Source organism: Bos taurus, chromosome 12, assembly GCF_002263795.3.
Source record: "Bos taurus isolate L1 Dominette 01449 registration number 42190680 breed Hereford chromosome 12, ARS-UCD2.0, whole genome shotgun sequence".
Classification (NCBI taxonomy): Eukaryota; Metazoa; Chordata; class Mammalia; order Artiodactyla; family Bovidae; genus Bos; species Bos taurus.
The window spans coordinates 60,705,382-60,724,489 of NC_037339.1; positions in this window are offsets into that span (position 1 = coordinate 60,705,382).

Genomic DNA, 19,108 nt, shown 5'->3' on the forward strand with positions numbered 1-19,108 from the left:
GTTTAGGTCTAGTTCTACCTCAGAACATCTCTCCACCTTTTTTGTGCCACATTTAAGTGGGAAAGTGAAGATGTATGTCAGATTTATTTTAACTTAAGAAAATGGAAGGTTTGAAGAGAGAAGCCTTTTGTACCAAGTGTGGTATAGTCTGCACCTGTGTGCTCATTGGTGTCTGACTTTTTGTGATCCCATGGGCTGTAACCTTCCCCTCTGTCTACAGGTTTATCCTTTCAAGAATACTCCAGTGGGTTGCCATTTCCTCCTCCGGGGGATCTTCCCATGCCAGGAATGGAACCCACGTCTCTTGAGGCTTCTCCATTGACAGGCAGATTATGTACCACTGAGCCACCGACAAAGCTGCTGGTGTAGACTGAGGCATATTTCGATACTCTGAAGTTAGAATGTATAACTTGGTGAATTGTGTATAATTGGTGTGTATATATATATGTGTGTATATATATAATTGTGTATAATGTATAATTGGTGAATCTTTCAGGATGATAATACTACAGATGGACTTTGAATATGTATTGGTGATTTCATACTTTTAAGAAAGAATGTAAACATTGAGGAAAGAATTTAAAGAAATTATTCTAAGCAAACATTTTTAAAGTACCTATATCATTATCATAAAAGAAAAAACACAATACATATCCTTGAGAAACATATTATTGTGGGCTCTATCTGCTCTGTACTCTCAGGGAATTACAATCAAATTCATGATAATACTATTGAGATTGAATATTACAAATATTTGCAAATGATATCTAAATGTATAGATATGTAGAGATCTTATACACTAATTATATACATTTTATCATTTCAAATTAAGATTTCTTTAAAATAATAATGAGGTAAAGTCTACTTGAAAAAATTTTACTTATATACACAAATGTCATTCATAGAAAATAATAGTAAAAAATGTTATCTATCTTATGCAATGCCATGTTATACAGTAAATTCTGAGTTTGATTCCCAGATATTGAACTTAAGATTCTCTTTCACATTTCACTGGAAGAGAGGCCCCAAACTCTTTACTGTAATTACTTCTTTTTTGGTTCTGTTAGAATCAGAACATAATGATTATGGATACCTTCACTTCTGACAATAACATGCAATTTAGCTAAAGGAATATGACCTTTGTATGAGGGAGAATAGATTTTCTCACATGTTAGCAGTAACATCTTGGTATTTGAGGACATTTGCACACATTCATGAAGAATAATGTCTTCTCAGTGAAAAGTCTATGCATCTTAGAAAAAATTAGTATGATAGATATACTTTCTAAATTGACACATGAAGGAGTGTTTGGGAAACTTGCCTTTTGCATTGAACCTTTAATAAAAAGGTTCATTTGTTATTTAAATCTTAAGTTTCCTTCATGCTCAATTTGATCTGAGAGAAAAGGTTTAAACTAATAATGAAATTACCTTATTCTAAGACAGGCTTTACAATAAAACTTCCTGTTTTGATTTGAAATCTGTTGGCACAAAGGAACTCTTTGATACCATTGCTTAACCTGGCAAAACTAAAAACAAACCACACACTTTCTCCTGGGAGCTTGGACTGAAAAGTGGTCTTCTCTTCATAAAAAAAAAAAAAAAAAAAAAAAATCCCCTACTTTAAATGGATGACTAAGACTTTTTTCAAAAAAAAAAAAAGTTTACAAAAAACAGCTAAAAATTGTTGATGGATATTTCTATGATGAATATTGAGGAGTGTGTAAGGGAACAGGTCCAGTGGGATAATGGTAGACACTGTGTGTTATTATATTGATTGTAAAGATTCATTGAGGGAAGGCTAGTGTCTGTTCATAGTTTTCCCCAAGTATTAGAATTGCACTTAGAAAACAGTCAAATGAGCAGTTATTCAAGTCAAATAATTTCTTGGTATGTTCTCACTATCCTGTGATCTTAGGACATTTACCGTCTTGTTCTCAGGAACATATACAGATTGATTATAAAATACCTGTCCATATAACAAAATCTAATGTTAAAAATAAACATTGAAAATCAAAAAAAAAAAAAAATTATCCCAATGGATCTTCCCAAATGTTGTCTTACATGTATTTTAACACAACCTGTGTGACTAAATTACTTTGGATTCAGATGATTAATAGTAATGGTAGGTAAATACCACTGAATTGAATATGCATGATAGGCTTAGTGGACTAACTACAGGGAATTTTAAATTCCTGGGTGTCTTCCTATTGCCACTCACCATTTGGACCTCACTGTCTCTTACTAGCACATATTGCTGTGTCGCTGAAGGATGCAAACTTAATACTTTTAATCTTGTAATTGTGATACTCAAGCATTTTTATAAAATGTCAGTCTCATTTAGTTCATTTTACTTCAATAAGATAAAGCTATGACTATCATAACCTTGAATATAATGTATATATATAGAGAGAGAAATAATTTTTGTTACAATTAGATCTATGTTCTATAAAGAAAGAAAATAATTAACAAGGTATACATGTTTGTTGAAAATAAGTATATAGTTCAACAGATGACTCATTTTTTATTTTGCATTTTAACTCAGTAACAGTACTGTTAATATAAAAGGACACTAAACTATTGATGTCATGACTGGAATATTAATATTAACCAAGAAAGTGAATGATTAATTGTTAGTGACAAATTCCACTGAATAATTTTGGCTTATTTTGTTAACGGAAATCATGCTGAAAAACTCCAAAACAAGATAAGAAATTTTGCATTTTGCTATGTAATATTTTTCAAAGTGTTACAGAACTTAAGAGAATTAACTTCTGAGTTGTAAATAATTTACTCAGATAGCCAGGGAAAACTCTTGCTTCAGAATCAATCTATATACATGTAAAAAATGCATTGATCATTTCCCTGCACACCCACATGAAAATAAACATAAATTTTTTATTAATTATCCTTTTGATGTTTTTACCATATACTTTTTCTTATATATCTGGAATATCTTCTGGAATAATTGCAGCTTTCTTATGACATATTTTGAAAGTATACATATCCCATTGAACATTTCTATGTTTACTTTATGTTCAGGAAAATAAGTGAAGTATTACTTAAAATTTTCATGTATTCCTGTATCGAAACAGGACATGGATAATTTGGTACAGAGTAAGTAACAAATACTAAAAAATATTAGCACTTAAGAGATTCTAATAAAAATTAAGACCTAAGAATCAGCAACCCATGGAGTGTGGTGCCATTGCCTTCTCCGATAAGAAGTTATAACTTGTTTAAATTGGCAGACAGCCATTTTTTTTTTTTTTTTTACGAAGGGAAGGACAGAGGGAAGAATCAAGTTAATTTTAGATATATCATACCAGATTTCTAGGGGAAATAAAATCTAATCTTCATAAAACACTCATTTGAACTAAGAAGGACTTCTAGTTCCTTTAGCATCAAATAGTATTAAATTTGAAGTCACATGACTATAGAAAAGCAAATACTCCTTGAAATATTTTACAGTTTTTTTTTTTTGGCTAATTATAATCAGAGGCATTTCTAAAAAGTAGTTTTATATGTACCTGTAATGTAATCAAACTTAAGAGCATTAAATTTTAGAAATTTCACAGCTTTAAACATTTTTTTTAGCCTTAAAGCAATGTTAAAAACACAGTTTATCTAGCTTAAAAACAGAAGAAATTCAAAATAGCACTTACCTGTTCTTTCTTCCTATACACAGAAACACATGCTTTCACCAAAACATTAAAAATCATTGAAATTAGCAGAAATCCTTGATATGGGGGGAGGGATGAAAATAAGGATCTTCAATCTAAAAGTAATCTTGAATATTGGTATAATATTGATAAGAATTAGGAGACATTCCTAACACGTCCGTTGGTTTAAAGCTTTTTCTCTCTTTCAGCACCCTCTAGTGGGTACTTAAAAAACTTTTTAACAACTGAAAAATTGGCAAGTAGGCTAACTTGTTCAAATTTTACTCTCTAAACATGCAGTTTTTTAACCTTAGTTATTTAATATTAATAACAAGTAACATTTTATACAACTAAGAGCACTCCCCATGTCTGTAACTAATGTGATCACTCTAATTATAGTAACACCTTTACTCTTTGAACAAACGAATTCCACAATTATTATTACAGTAGAAAATTGGAGCAGGAATGTTATTTGTACAATGTTACAGAACTGGTAAGGGCAAAATCTAGATTTTTAATCTACCAAGTTCATTTATGGCTTCAGAATTCATTTTTTTCATCAGATAACATTGCTGCTGCTGCTGCTGCTAAATTGCTTCAGTCGTGTCCAACTCTGTGTGACCCCATAGATGGCAGCCCACCAGGCTCCCCCGTCCCTGAGATTCTCCAGGCAAGAACACTGGAGTGGGTTGCCATTTCCTTCTCCAATGCATGAAAGTGAAGAGTGAAACTGAAGTCGCTCAGTGGTGTCTGACTCTTTGCGACCCTGTGGACTGCAGCCTACCAGGATCCTCCGCCCATGGGGTTTTCCAGGTAAGAGTACTGGAGTGGTTTGCCATTGCCTTCTCCGGATAATGCTGCAACTTAGCACAAATATTTTAATAAGTGGACATGATTTATAATGAGATCAGGTGTTAATCATCTACATAAGAGGAACAGATTTGAAAAAACACTTTTGTTTGTCCTTTTGAATAAAAAATAGTTTTATAAAACATGTCATTCAATGTGTAAACTTTATTGACAGTTGTGGGCAAATCATTGCATAAGTGGAAAACACAAAGATGAGTTATTTATATTTATTCATGCATATACATATATGTGGAGGTTCCCCTGGTGGCTCAGATAGTAAATAATCTGTCTGCAATTTTGGAAACCTGGGTTTGATCCCTGGGTAGGAAGATATCCTGGAGAAGGGCATGACTACCCACTCCAGTATTCTTGCATGGAGAATCCCACGGACAGGGATTAAAGGCTTCAGTCCATGGGGTCACCAAGAGTTGGAACAACTGAGCGACTAACACATTCATACATATATATGGCTCATACATATTTAGATGTATCTGAAAAACTGTAAGAGTGATGAGATGTGTGTATTAATAGGTTCTACAGCATATTCAGTTCAGTTCAGTTCAGTTGCTCAGTCGTGTCCGGCTCTTTGCAACCCCATGAATTGCAGCACACCAGTCCTCCCTGTCCATCACCATCTCCCGGAATATTCACTCAAACTCAACGTCCATCGAGTCGGTGATGCCATCCAGCCATCGCATCCGCTTTCATCCCCTTCTCCTCCTGCCCCCAATCCTTCCCAGTATCAGAGTCTTTTCCAATGAGTCAGCTCTTTGCATGAGGTGGCCAAAGTACTGGAGTTTCAACTTTAGCATCATTCCTTCCAAAGAACACCCAGGGCTGATCTCCTTCAGAATGGACTGGTTGGATCTCCTTGCAGTCCAAGAAACTCTCAGGAGTCTTCTCCAACACCACAGTTCAAAAGCATCAATTCTTCAGCACTCAGCTTTCTTCACAGACCAACTCTCGCATCCATACATGACCACTGGAAAAACCATAGCCTTGACTATTACATTATGCTAACTATACTTGCTTCTTCTAGCTCTGTGTCAAAGAGAACTAAGATTGGGTATAAAGACTGGTCTTAAAAGGAAATTGGTTTATATCAAGTATTCTCTTCTTACTCTAGATATGCCTGAGGGAAGAGCCTCTTGTGAAGTATACAATCAGAAGGTCTTTGGATCAGAGTCATGTTTCATGTTCTGTGTCGGAGGAGCTCTGTATTCTTCCTCACTTAGAGTGGACCTCATATATTTCTTAAAGTTCCCCAGGTAGGTACATAGTATTTCCTTTATAATATTCATGTCTCCCTCCATCCCACCCACCCCAGTCCATAATAGATAACGTGTATCTTAGTAATTGAAGGGGTGAACATGTGCCAGTGATGTTAGTGGACATCCACCATACCCCTGGATTCTTGAAATAACAAACATGAGCAGGATTGAGATTTGCGGGAACAAGCCCAGCAGGCATGACAAAGTGTTTAAGTGTTATCAGTTTCTTTCTTTCTTTTTTTACAATTTTGGACTGTTCCGGGTCTTCATTTCTGTGCAGGCTTTTTCTAGGTACAGCGTGTGGGCTTCTTGTTGCAATGCCTTCTCGTCACAGAGCATAGGCTGTAGGATGCGTGAGCCTCAGGAGCAGTGGCAGCTGGGCTTAGTTGCCCTGTAGCATGTGGGATCTTTCAGACCAGGGATTGACCAGTGTCCCCTATATTGCAAGGCAGATTCTTAACCACTGGGCCACCAGGGAAGTGCTATTATTGATTTCTGATCACTTAGTTCTTCTCACAGCAAATTTAATAAGTAATTTAATACTGCTTTTTATTGACCTGAGGATTGATAGTACTATTCTATTCTTTGTTAAATTCCTAAAATATTGAACTCTTAACTTGTTATTATGGGGCTCCAGCATGCAGTTGCCTGGATTTCAGCCTGTAATCTTCTATTTCTGACTGCCTGCTGTGTGGACTTGAGGCTGCAGCATTGGATGCACAGACAACATCAGCGATATGGTGACTACTTGACTAGCTCCCAAGATTGTGTAAGGTCACTCCTTTAGACAAATTCATTGATCTCTATACTCCTAACATTGTACAGGAGACAGGGATCAAGGCCATTCCCATGGAAAAGAAATGCAAAAAAGCAAAATGGCTGTCTGGGGAGGCCTTACAAATAGCTGTGAAAAGAAGAGAAGTGAAAAGCAAAGGAGAAGAGGAAAGATACAAGCATCTGAATGCAGAGTTCCAAATAATAGCAAGGAGAGATAAGAAAGCCTTCCTCAGCGATCAATGCCAAGAAATAGAGGAAAACAACAGAATAGGAAAGACTAGAGATCTCTTCAAGAAAATTAGTGATACCAAGGGAACATTTCATGCAAGGACAGGCTCAATAAAGGAAAAAAATGGTAGGGACCTAACAGAAGCAGAAGAAATAGGAAGAGGTGGAAAGAATACACAGAACTATACAAAAAAGAGCTTCATGACCCAGATAATCATGATGGTGTGATCACTCACCTAGAGCCAGACATCCTGGAATGTGAAGTCAAGTGGGCCTTAGAAAACATCACTATGAACAAAGCTAGTGGAGGTGATGAAATTCCATGGGAGCTATTTCAAATTCTGAAAGATGATGCTGTGAAAGTGTTGCACTCAATATGCCAGCAAATTTGGAAATCTCAGCAGTGGCCACAGGACTGGAAAAGGACAGTTTTCATTCCAATCCCAAAGAAAGGCAATGCCAAAGAATGCTCAAACTAGCACACTGTTGTACTCATCTCACACGCTAGTAAAGTAAAATGCTCAAAATTCTCCAAAAAAGGCTTCAGCAATACGTGAAATGCGAACTTCCAGATGTTCAAGCTGGTTTTAGAAATGGCAGAGGAACCAGAGATCAAATTGCCAACATTTGTTGGATCATGGAAAAAGCAAGAGAGTTTCAGAAAAACATCTATTTCTGCTTTATTGACTATGCCAAAGCCTTTGACTGTGTAAATCACAACAAACACTGGAAAATTCTGAAAGAGATGGGAATACCAGACCACTTGACCTGCCTCTTGAGAAACCTGTATGCAGGTCAGGAAGCAACAGTTAGAACTGGACATGGAACAACAGACTGGTTCCAAATCAGAAAAGCAGTATGTCAAGGCTGTATATTGTCACCCTATTATTTAACTTATATGCAGAGTACATCATGAGAAATGCTGGGCTGGAAGAAGCACAAGCTGGAATCAAGATTGCCGGGAGAAATCTCAATAACCTCAGATAAGCAGATGACAGCAACCTTATGGTAGAAAGTGAAGAGGAACTAAAAAGCCTCTTGATGAAAGTGAAAGAGGAGAGCGAAGAAGTTGGCTTAAAGCTCAACATTTGGAAAACTAAGATCATGGCATTTCATCCCATCACTTCATGGGAAATAGATGGGGAAACAGTGGAAACAGTGTCAGACTTTATTTTTTGGGGCTCCAAAATAACTGCAGATGGTGATTCCAGCCATGAAATTAAAAGATGCTTACTCCTTGGAAGGAAAGTTATGACCAACCTAGACAGCATATTCAAAGGCAGAGACATTACTTTGCCAACAAAGGTCCATCTAATCAAGGCTTGGTTTTTCCAGTGGTCATGTATGGATGTGACAGTTCGATTGTGAAGAAATCTGAGTGCTGAAGATTTGATGCTTTTGAACTGTGGAGTTGGAGAAGACTTGAGAGTCCCTTGGAGTGCAAGGAGATCCAACCAGTCCATCCTAAAGGAGACCAGACCTGGGTGTTCATTGGAAGGACTGATGCTGAGGCTGAAATTCCAATACTTTGGCTACCTCATGCGAAGAGTTGACTCATTGGAAAAGACCCTGATGCTGGGCGGGATTGGGCCAGGAGGAGAAGGGGACAACAGAGGATGAGATAGCTGGATGACATCACCTAGTCAATGGACTTGAGTTTGGGTAAACTCCGGGAGTTGGTGATGGACAGGGAGGCCTGGCGTGCTGCAATTCATGGGGTCGCAAAGAGCAGACATGCCTGAGCGGCTGAACTGAACTGATACTCCTGTTGAATCTTGACCAATACACTTAATAAAACTTTGGATAACCTATAGATTTTAGTTTTTTTTTTTTTTTCTTAAATGAATAAGGGGGGATATATTTAATTGACTTATGTATTCGTTTATGTATTAAACCATCTAATATTAAACAATTACCATTGTAAATGGTAGTTTATATCACTTAGTAGGCAGGATCATGTGGATTGGAATATATAGAGAGGTATATTTCTTATATATGATGTATATTGCATTGTATATTTTTATTATTTAGGGATTATATATTAGTGTATATTATCATGTGCTGTGCTAAATTGCTTCAGTAGTGTATGACTTTTTGAAGCCCCATGGACTGTAGCCCCGCCTCCCCACCCCCGGCTACTCTGTTCATGGGATTCTCCAGGCAAGAATCCTACAGTGGGTTGCCATGCCCTCCTCCAGGGGATCTTCCTGGAGGAGATCAAATGCATGTTTCCTGCACTGCAGGCAGGTTCTTTAACACTAGCGCCACCTGGGAAGCCTGTATATTATCATGCTTATTTTTAAATCTTTAAATATCATATCCAGATAGTTATTATATAAATATTAAGCAAAGATTCTAGTTGTTTGTTTAAACTTAATATTGTATGAGCAAAGTAGAACAGAGTTTATTTGTATTCATTTAAATACATATAGACTTTATATATATAATATATGTATATATTATATATATAAAGGTAGCATCATATGGTGATAGTAATTTTAACAATACACTGAATGTAAATTTTTATATATATATATATTATATAGAGAGATAGCATCATACAGTGATAGTAATTTTAACAATACACTGAATGTAAATGCTTAGTGTTTTAAATTGATCTAAATTCTCTTAACTAGAAAGATTACAGATACCATATTACATTTCTAGTAAATATATTTGAAAACACATCTTCCTTTTACTATAAGTTTTAATATATAGGAGATTTGAAAAAAGTGTAAAATTGAAATAGTGCCTTTTTCTTTGTAATTAAAATATGCATCCTAATATGTAGTGAACCATATTTTCAGAAAATAATTCACAATCTTCCAGAGGACTACTCATTATCTTGTGTTCTGATGTTATCACTAACATCAGTTTATCTTCGCAGTGACCTCAGTGTCAATCCTTAGAACCTCTTTATTTTTACCAATGCAGCTTTCAATTTATTTTGAAATTCTGTTATTTCTCCCTAAATGTTTATTCTTTCTCACATTGGTTTTTCATTTTATCCACACTATTTATTCAGCTGTCTTAATATTTCTTCTTGCATACACTTAGGATAATTTTTCTAATTCAAATTTTTCTTGTGTAGATGTGTAGATGCTACACATCGCTACATTTTTTATTTACTAAGCCTGTTTCCTACTGCTCACAAATTTCAATGAAAGAATTGAATTTGTTGTTGTTGTTAGCTTTGAATTTTCTGATAGTTTAGAAATAGACTTTTTGGGACTTAACTGTTTCCTTCAATCTTCTCTTTTCTCACCTATTAAAAATACTCCTCCAATACCTAAGAGTTACATACGTGAAGACCTTAGGGAACACCTCTTTAATGCCTCAAAAAATATTAATTTCTCCTTCTCCTCTGTCCTATAGCTTTTACCAAACACTTATGCTTACTATTTGAGTCTTTTATTTGTTTCTGTCAGTCAGTGACTATCTTCTCTTTTAAGTTGTTTAGAAATTTTTCTTCTAACATTTCCTGCTTGTGTACTAACATAATTTTGAAATATTTTATAGTTCCCTCAGAGATAAAAATATAAAAGAAATTTGTTAGGCCACTACAAAAAGTGAGACATAAAAAGAGTATACACTATTTTAAGTAAATGCTTTCAATACAAGTAAATTCACAACATCCTTGTGACTTTAACATAATTGATTATTGGTTGGCAAATTAGAGTGTTAGTTGGAAACTTGTATCCATGTAGAAATAAAAATAGATTTATATTTTCCAGTAGGCTTCTGGCAAAAAGTAATTAAAATGTTTTATGAATTTGAATATATGTTCAATAACATACAAGGCATAATTTAATTCTACTTATTTTATTAAAATATATCACATTGATCTATCAGAGGCAAAAGTTACACTTTTTACATTTTCTTCCTTGAAACCATGCAGTAGAAACATATGGGTCAAAAACTGACTAGAGTACCCTTGAACAGTGTCAGTGGCTAGAGGGAATGACCTGCCCTTATCATCTTCAGACTCATGAGCAAATGGCTGGCAAATAAATTCACGCATAGGTCATTAAGATTTTCTGTGTGTTAGTTGCTCAGTCATGTCCAACTCTTTGTGACCCCATGGACTGTAGCCCACCAGGCTTCTCTCTCTGTGGAATTTTCCATGCAAGAATACTGGAGTGTGTAGCCATTTCCTCCTCCAGGAGATCTTCCTGACCTAGGGATTGAACCCAAGTTTCCTGAATTGCAGGTAGATTGTTTACTGTCTGTGCCACCGGGGAATTTCTACAATTTTATTAATCTAAGGACTCAACCTGGCATTAGAAATTCTACATAATTTGACTCCTAAATGCTTCCACACTTCTTACATGCCTCCATGTATATCTAGCAGTAGATCATACTTAGAGTTGATTCCCTCATTTCCTCTCTTTCCTCTATGATTTGCTTAAGCTGTTCCTTCTGACTGAAATACGTTTTGCTTCCTTTTGCTCATTTTGCCTGTCAAAGTCCTTGCTCTCCCTTAAGACTGATTTTGAATGCAGCATCTAGAGGAGTACTTGATTCTTCTTTACTCTGTCATTTGAATTATCTGGTAGAAATTAGGGCTGTTTGTTCTGCTAGTGGAGAAAACATTCTTCTATAACGGGAGCTTATTAGAAAAATTCTTCGTAAAATATAAGAACATAATAAAACAATTCACAATATGAAGTACTTAACAAGAGTCAAATTTTAATCATTCTGTATAGAATAATGTTGCATCTAAATGAAAACTACATCAGTCTTTCCAATGAGAATGATACGGTGTGTGTATATTAGTCGCTCAGCCGTGTCCGATTCTTTGCAACCTCACAGACTGTAGCCCACCAGGCTTCTCTGTCCATGGGATTCTCCAAGCAAGAATACTGAAGTGGATTATCGTTCCCTTCTCCAGAGAATCTTCCCAGCTCAGGTATCCAACCCTGGTCTCCTGGATTGCAGGTGGGTTCTTTACCATTTGAGCTACAGGGAAGTCCTGAGAATGATAAAAACCCAAAGGAAAACTGCAGCCACTAATTTCGTTATAATTAAATTCAATCTTACACTTCCATTTGAAGTCATGAAAGTAACCTTGCTCCAAAATACAGCTGTGTGGTACCAGTATTATCTCATTTCCCACCGTTCATTTTGTAATATCCTTTTTAGGAAATATATGTGATTAGGATGGTATTTTTTTTTCCTCTAATATATGCTTTAATGAAGAGTTGAAAATACGCTTAAAATACCACTATAATAACAATCATGTATGGATGTAAGAGGTGGAACATAAAGAAAGCTGAGTGCCGAAGAATTAATGCTTTTGAACTGTGGTGTTGGAGAAGACTCTTAAGAGTCCCTTGGACAGTAAGGAGCTCAAACCAGTCAATCCTAAAGGAAATTAGTCCTAAATATTCACTGGAAGGACTGATGCTAAAGCTGAAGCTTCAATACTTGGGCCATCTGATGTGAAGAACTGACTCATTTGAAAAGACCCCGATGCTGGGAAAGATTGAAGGTGGGAAGAGAAGGGGACAGCAGAGGATGAGATGGTTGGATGGCATCACCGACTCAATGGACAGGAGTCTGAGCAAGCTCGGAGAGATGGTGAGGGACAGGGAAGCCTGGCATGCTGCAGTCCATGGGGTTGAAAAGAGATGGTTGTCTGTCATCACCAACTCAATGGACATGAGTTTGAGCAAATTCCAAGAGTTGGTGATGGATAGGAAAGCCTGGTGCGCTGTAGTTCTTGGCATTGCAGAGTCGGACACAACTGAGCTACTGAACTGAATAGTTAACTATTTCCAATTAAATTTCATGATGACAAAATAAAATAGATTTGATATCAGAGAAATGCCTTATTATATTAATTTTAAAATACTTGATTAAACTTTAGACTCCTAAACCCAAAAAACCTATTATAAAAATAATTCTCTCATACTTTAGAAGTTCTCCCAAAATATTTATTTTCTTATTTTGCACTGGATATTTCCATAGAAGATCAGGTCACATGCCTGGTGATTCTTGAAGTCTGCTGTTATATACCTATTTATTGGCATAAAGGAACATGAATTTTGGAGAAAGACCATTTTGCTGATTAATATGTGTGTGTGTGTTTTAGGTCTATTATGACTTTTGTTTCCCAACAGTGACCAGGCTAATACACCATAACTTGCAAATATATTAGTTAAAATTATAATTTCATTTTGATCACACTTACTGAAATCTTTAAATGAATAATTAGCTATTATAATAAAACCTAAAACACAGAGAAATGTTATACTAGAATAACTATATTGTACAGGACACAAACATGTAAATTGCATGTTTAGTATTCAAGTCATATCAGACACATTTGTGTTTATCATACACAAATTATTATACAGTATAAATGCAGAGTATCAGAAATGTTTTAGGTAATCTAGTTTCATATGATAATAATTGCATAATTGCATATTTTTCATGTATTCATTACTTCAATAAATATTTCTCAAATTCTAAAAGTAGTAATGATAATAATTTAATAAATATATAGACAGTTTTTAATGGGAGATTACTACTGGGCACTTAGTGTATTTCAATTTTTGAAAAAGTTCCACAGCAGCACTATAAAAGACAATATTTTTATTCTCATTCTAAAGATAAGGAAAATTATATTAAGAAAGAAAAATAACTTGCTGAGGGTCTCACAGCTAGTAAATAACAGAGACAGCCATTCCAGTCTGGCTCAGGGTAAAAAAGCCATTCTCTATTGCACCAACCAGTTCTGACAACATATAACATGCTTAAGATGGGTGTTATTTAATGTTTTACTGTGAGTTATTTAAGTAAAACATCAGTGATATTCCTATTGGCATAATGGATATTCAGGTTTTCTAAAGGACTTTGTTGGTTTTGAAACAGATTCTGGGGAAAAGACGTTTTAATAAAATAAAGAAGGTATTTTCTCAGGAAAATTAAGTTCAAAATAGGAGTCTAATTGCCTACAAAGCATTGTGCAAAAGATGTGTATTGAAAAATATTTAATTTGTAGTTCAATATCTCCCTCTGCTGTTAGAAAACACTAATGAAAATTGTTTAAGCATATATGTTTACTTAGATGTTTGACTGTCTTTATACACTTAAAACATCAGAATACATTAAAATTTTCATAAGCTTTCTTTTATTCTGTGTTGAAATTGTGATTCTTATATTAAAAATTCTATTCCTAACTCTTAGACATTAAACTGATAGTAATAATTTATATCATTAATTTGCTCTCCTGAAAGATTATGGCTGTCATAAAGTTGTTTTAGGTATTCATTCTATCTAGCAAGTATTACAAATAAAAGAAGAATGCAAACTTTTTCTGTTATCCCAAATGATAAATGTTTTCATCCATACTAATTTGAATTGGAATACTAATTTTCTTCCATTATAAGTTAAAATTTAGGGGAAAATTTCCAATTCCAAAGATTTACAGGATAAGAAATTACTGTAACTAAACATATAATTTTTAAATAGCTACATAAATAAATTGACAGGCTCTAAATACAATTTAAATAAAATTTCCTAATAATAAAGAATAAGAATCACAAGCAAGAACCATAGATCATATAAATATATTACATAACTTCAAGCATTTTTCTTTCTGAAAGTATAACACAGATATGAAAAGGAATATAACATTTTTATTTTCTGTTAAGTGTTTTATAAGCTATTTCCTAAAATTATGTTTGTCGTCAGTAGTTGAATGGATAACATTTAATACTCTATGACAAATCAAAAAACCCAGAAATTTGAAGATTAAATAAGTAGAAAAATTAAGTACTTTTATCAAAGGACAGAGATATATAGCAATTAAATTAATCCAGATTAATCTAGGGGAAAAAAGCATAAAATTATTTGTAATCTGGTGAAATATATTTCATAATGAAATTAATATATTATTTATAGAAATACCTAATATTATGGTTTAACATAGTGAAAGCTAAACTATACCTATTTGCTCCCGTTTTTACATCTGGTTATGTAATCCTTGACCTCTTTGTAACAGTTTTTGTTCCTTTGAGCCAAAGGGCCAAAAACTTTACCCACTCTTCGTTACTCCTTCCAGCAATCTAACTGTCTGCCTTGGATTCATTGTGCCTTCCTTTGAAAGAAATAAATGCCTCTCCATTTTCTTTTCCACTTAAATCTTCATTGTGATGGTATAGCTATCATTCTACCATGCAGACCTCTAATCAATTTCTCTAATTTCTTCTTCAGCTATTCACTTCCTCAGTCACATACTGTTCCTTGTCACAGTCACTAAATGCCTCATCTTTAATACATGAATTTAATTATGAAACACACTTTAGTGGTTTGATAGTTTAACACCCAGCATCCTGGGAAGTAACCATACAAATCCAAAAAAAAAAAAAAAAACAGAAAAAATAATGAGAAAAAATTTGGTACATGCTATTTGCCAAATTTTCTGGCATAAATATTCCCAGACCATCTAATTAAAAGATAATATTTTGAAATTATTGGGTGTAGAGTTATGAAAAGAAGCACAGAATCACACAACCAAGCCAATTCCAGCACACAACTAATCTCTCTGACTACAGTCTGCATTCCAGTCTCCCTGTTTGTTTAAATATTCCCATTACAGCTTATTTTAAACCCCATGTGAGTTTCTAGTTAATTTTTATAGTCCAGTTTATCTTAATTTCCTATAATAAAAATAAATGTCTTGCTTGCATGCACTCCAGTGCAGTTATTTCTAGCCAGGAATCTGTCCTCTTCACAGTGATTAAAAGGTCCTATCTCTGTACATTGTGGTGGTTACAAATTTTAAAGCCTTCAAGTCCCTCACTTCTAGTTATGGAAATAGGGAAAAAGAGACAGAATGTGAAAGATTGCCAGAGAACTATAAGGCAGACCCAGAAGTGGTATATATCATTTTCACTACTTTACATTGGAGGTCTTGATGAACTAGATATTTGGTAGAAACTATGTGTCACTAGTTAGAGAAGGAAATGACAACCCACTCTAGTATTCTTGCCTGGAGAATCCCACTGATAAAGGAGGCTGGTGGGCTGCAGTCCATGGGGTCGCAAAGAGTTGGACATGACTGAGTGGCTAAACAACAACAGCAGTCACTAGTACATTTTGTTTATTGCAACTGACTGATTTGTTTTTGAAAGTTGTTGTTTTTCAGTTGCAAAGTCATATCCGACTTGTTGCAACTCCATGGACTGCAGAATACCAGGCTTCCCTGTCCTTCACTATCTCCCAGAGTTTGCTCAAACTCACCGCCATGGACTTAAGGATGCTATCTAACCATCTCATCCTCTGCTGCCCTTTTCTTTTGCGTTCAGTCTTCCCAACATCTGGTCCTTCGCCAGTGAGGTGGCTCTTTGCTTCAGGTGGCCAAAGTATTGGAGCTTTAGTTTTTAAATAACAGTAGTAATATTTTGTATTCTCTTTGATTAATAATCACAGAACAGTTGCTTTTATCTTCTGATGAAACATGCCAAGTTCCTATTTCCCCTCAATTTGAGAGACTATATGATTAAATTCCCTTTGAGAACAGGAAAAAAAAAAAAAAGCTATGGAAAACTGTATCTGCCATGAAGAAGAATAAGGATGATGAGAAATATAAAAGGTAAAATGTTAGGACCATAGATCTTTGCTGCTTTACCCCTCTTTTCTCAACTCATTTCTTAACCTTGAAGAAGGGCATATACGATAATCCAAATAAATACCAAATAGCATAGAATGTGGAATCAACTAGTGATTCTTTTCTCTGGATATGATGTGGAAGGAGTCATAAGTCCTTAAGACTCACATCCATCTATGTAACTATATTTGTAACTGTGGAAGGGTGATATAAGCCTAAGTAAACACTCATGTCTGAACTCATTCTTGTGATTTTTATGATATAATGAAGTTCTCATGTACTTTTAGGAGATGATTTATAGAAATTTAAAAAATGGTTGATTTGTAATTTGGGGACATAGTTTGATTTGAGAATTTAATACTGCACATAAAATTGATTTTTGTTCTGGCATTTATGGAAAAATGAGTCATAATATGGCTTCAGTTCAGTTCAGTTGCTCAGTTGTGTCCGACTTTTTGCGACCCCATGAATCACAGCACACCAGGCCTCCCTATCACCAGTTCCCAGAGATCACTCAGACTCAAGTCTATCGAGTCAGTGATGCCATCCAGCCATCTCATCCTCTGTCGTCACCTTCTCCTCCTGCCCCCAATCCCTCCCAACATCAGAGTCTTTTCCAATGAGGCAACTCTTCACATGAGGTGGCCAAAGTACTGGACTTTCAGCTTTAGTATCATTCCTTCCAAAGAAATCCCGGGGCTGATCTCCTTCAGCATGGACTGGTTGGATCTCCTTGCAGTCCAAGGGACTCTAAAGAGTCTTCTCCAATACCACAGTTCAAAACCATCAACTCTTCGGTGCTCAGCTTTCTTCACAGTCCATCTCTCACATCCATACATGACCACTGGAAAAACCATAGCCTTGACTAGACGGACCTTTGTTGGCAAAGTAATGTCTCTGCTTTTCAATATGCTATCTGGGTTGGTCATAACTTTCCTTCCAAGGAGTAAGCATCTTTTAATTTCATGGCTGCAGTCACCATCTGCAGTGATTTTGGCACCCAAAAAAATAAAGTCTGACACTGTTTCCACTGTTTCCCCATCTATTTCCCGTGAAGTGATGGGACCAGATACCATGATCTTAGTTTTCTGAATGTTGAGTTTTAAGCCAACTTTTTCACTCTCCTCTTTCACTTTCATCAAGAGGCTTTTTGGTTCCTCTTCACTTTCTGCCAGAAGGGTGGTGTCATCTGCATATCTGAGGTTATTGAGATTTCTCCCGGAAATCTTGATTCCAGCTTGTGCTTCTTCCAGTCGAGCATTTCTCATGATGTTCTCTGCCTGTAAGTTAAATAAGCAGGGTGACAATATACAGCCTTGACGTACTCCTTTTCCTATTTGGAACCAGTCTGTTGTTCCATGTCCAGTTCTAACTGTTGCTTCCTGACCTGCATACAGGGTTCTCAAGGGGCAGGTCAGGTGGTCTGCCCTGAATTCCCATCTCTTTCGGAATTTTCCACAGTTTATTGTGATCCACACAGTCAAAGGCTTTGGCATAGTCAATAAATCAGAAATAGATGTTTTTCTGGAACTCTCTTGCTTTTTCAATGTGTGTATATATTTGTGATAGTGGGGTGTTTTTTTTTGAAAAACATGAAATATATATGAGATTCTGATAATTCGAGTTGTCATTACTAAACCTTTCGAAGGAAACTAAGCTTATGATTTATACCCGGTGAAGATTAGCTGCTTTTGTATATTCCGTATCCTCCCAACACCATGGCCAAGTGTATATGTAACTGAAGATCTCTTTTCGGTTTTCTTCTAGAGCTGAAGTACTTGAAAACACATAATGAATCAGGCTACAAAAGCTGCATGGTAAGCTTTTTCGTTTTTCTTTTTAAAGTTAGCCTGTGTTGCACAGTCCAATTAAAGATTTAAGATCTTGAGGACCTGCCTCCCCTCAGGTTAGTGTTTTTCTTTATGGTAAAGTTTTAAAACTAGAGGTACGTGAAAGGAATTTTAGCAATATAAGTATATAGAGAAGGCTGTCTACTCCCAAGTTGACTCTGGAGAAGCTATGTGCATGGTGTTTAAGTGTGGATCTTGTAATCCCCAAAACCCTGAGTAATGCCTAAGGTAACTTGGGTTTCCCCAATTTGTGTCCAGGAGAAGACATCATAGAATGGAAAATTTGGGGCATAGCAGACTAATTTGAGTGAATCTTTGAAATTTTACTCTTGCTTTATTTCCATTTTCATTTAAGAGTTTTGCCTGCTCATTTCTCCAAGATGCAGAAATTGGCAGCCTTAGCTGAGATTGTTAGGTCTGGGTGGACATCAGATAACAGGTAAGCTGTTGAAAGTACAAATTGACTGTCCAGCTGTCATCCGTCCCTGTGCACTCCCTGTCTTGTTTCTCCCAGGGAGTAGACAGTACCTCCAATACCAAAAAAGTTGACCTGTGCACTGGCCACACAAGATTACTGATGGTGGTTTTGTGGTTCCTGGCACTCTTCTGTCTGTATATAAAACCTCTTCTCTCTCTAGATGAGTCACTAAATAGCTTAAATTTTATTTAAAGTTAATTATTCTTATTTAGTTGGGACTGCTTCACGTTTAGGAACCCAAATTGGAAAGAAGGATGTTGAGCTTCTTTATATCTACATGGAACTCCACTTACTCTGCCACCATTTGCATGCATCCGAAAGCAATAGGGTCTGTGTGTGTGTCTGTGTGCCTCCCCATTCACACACAGAACCATATTG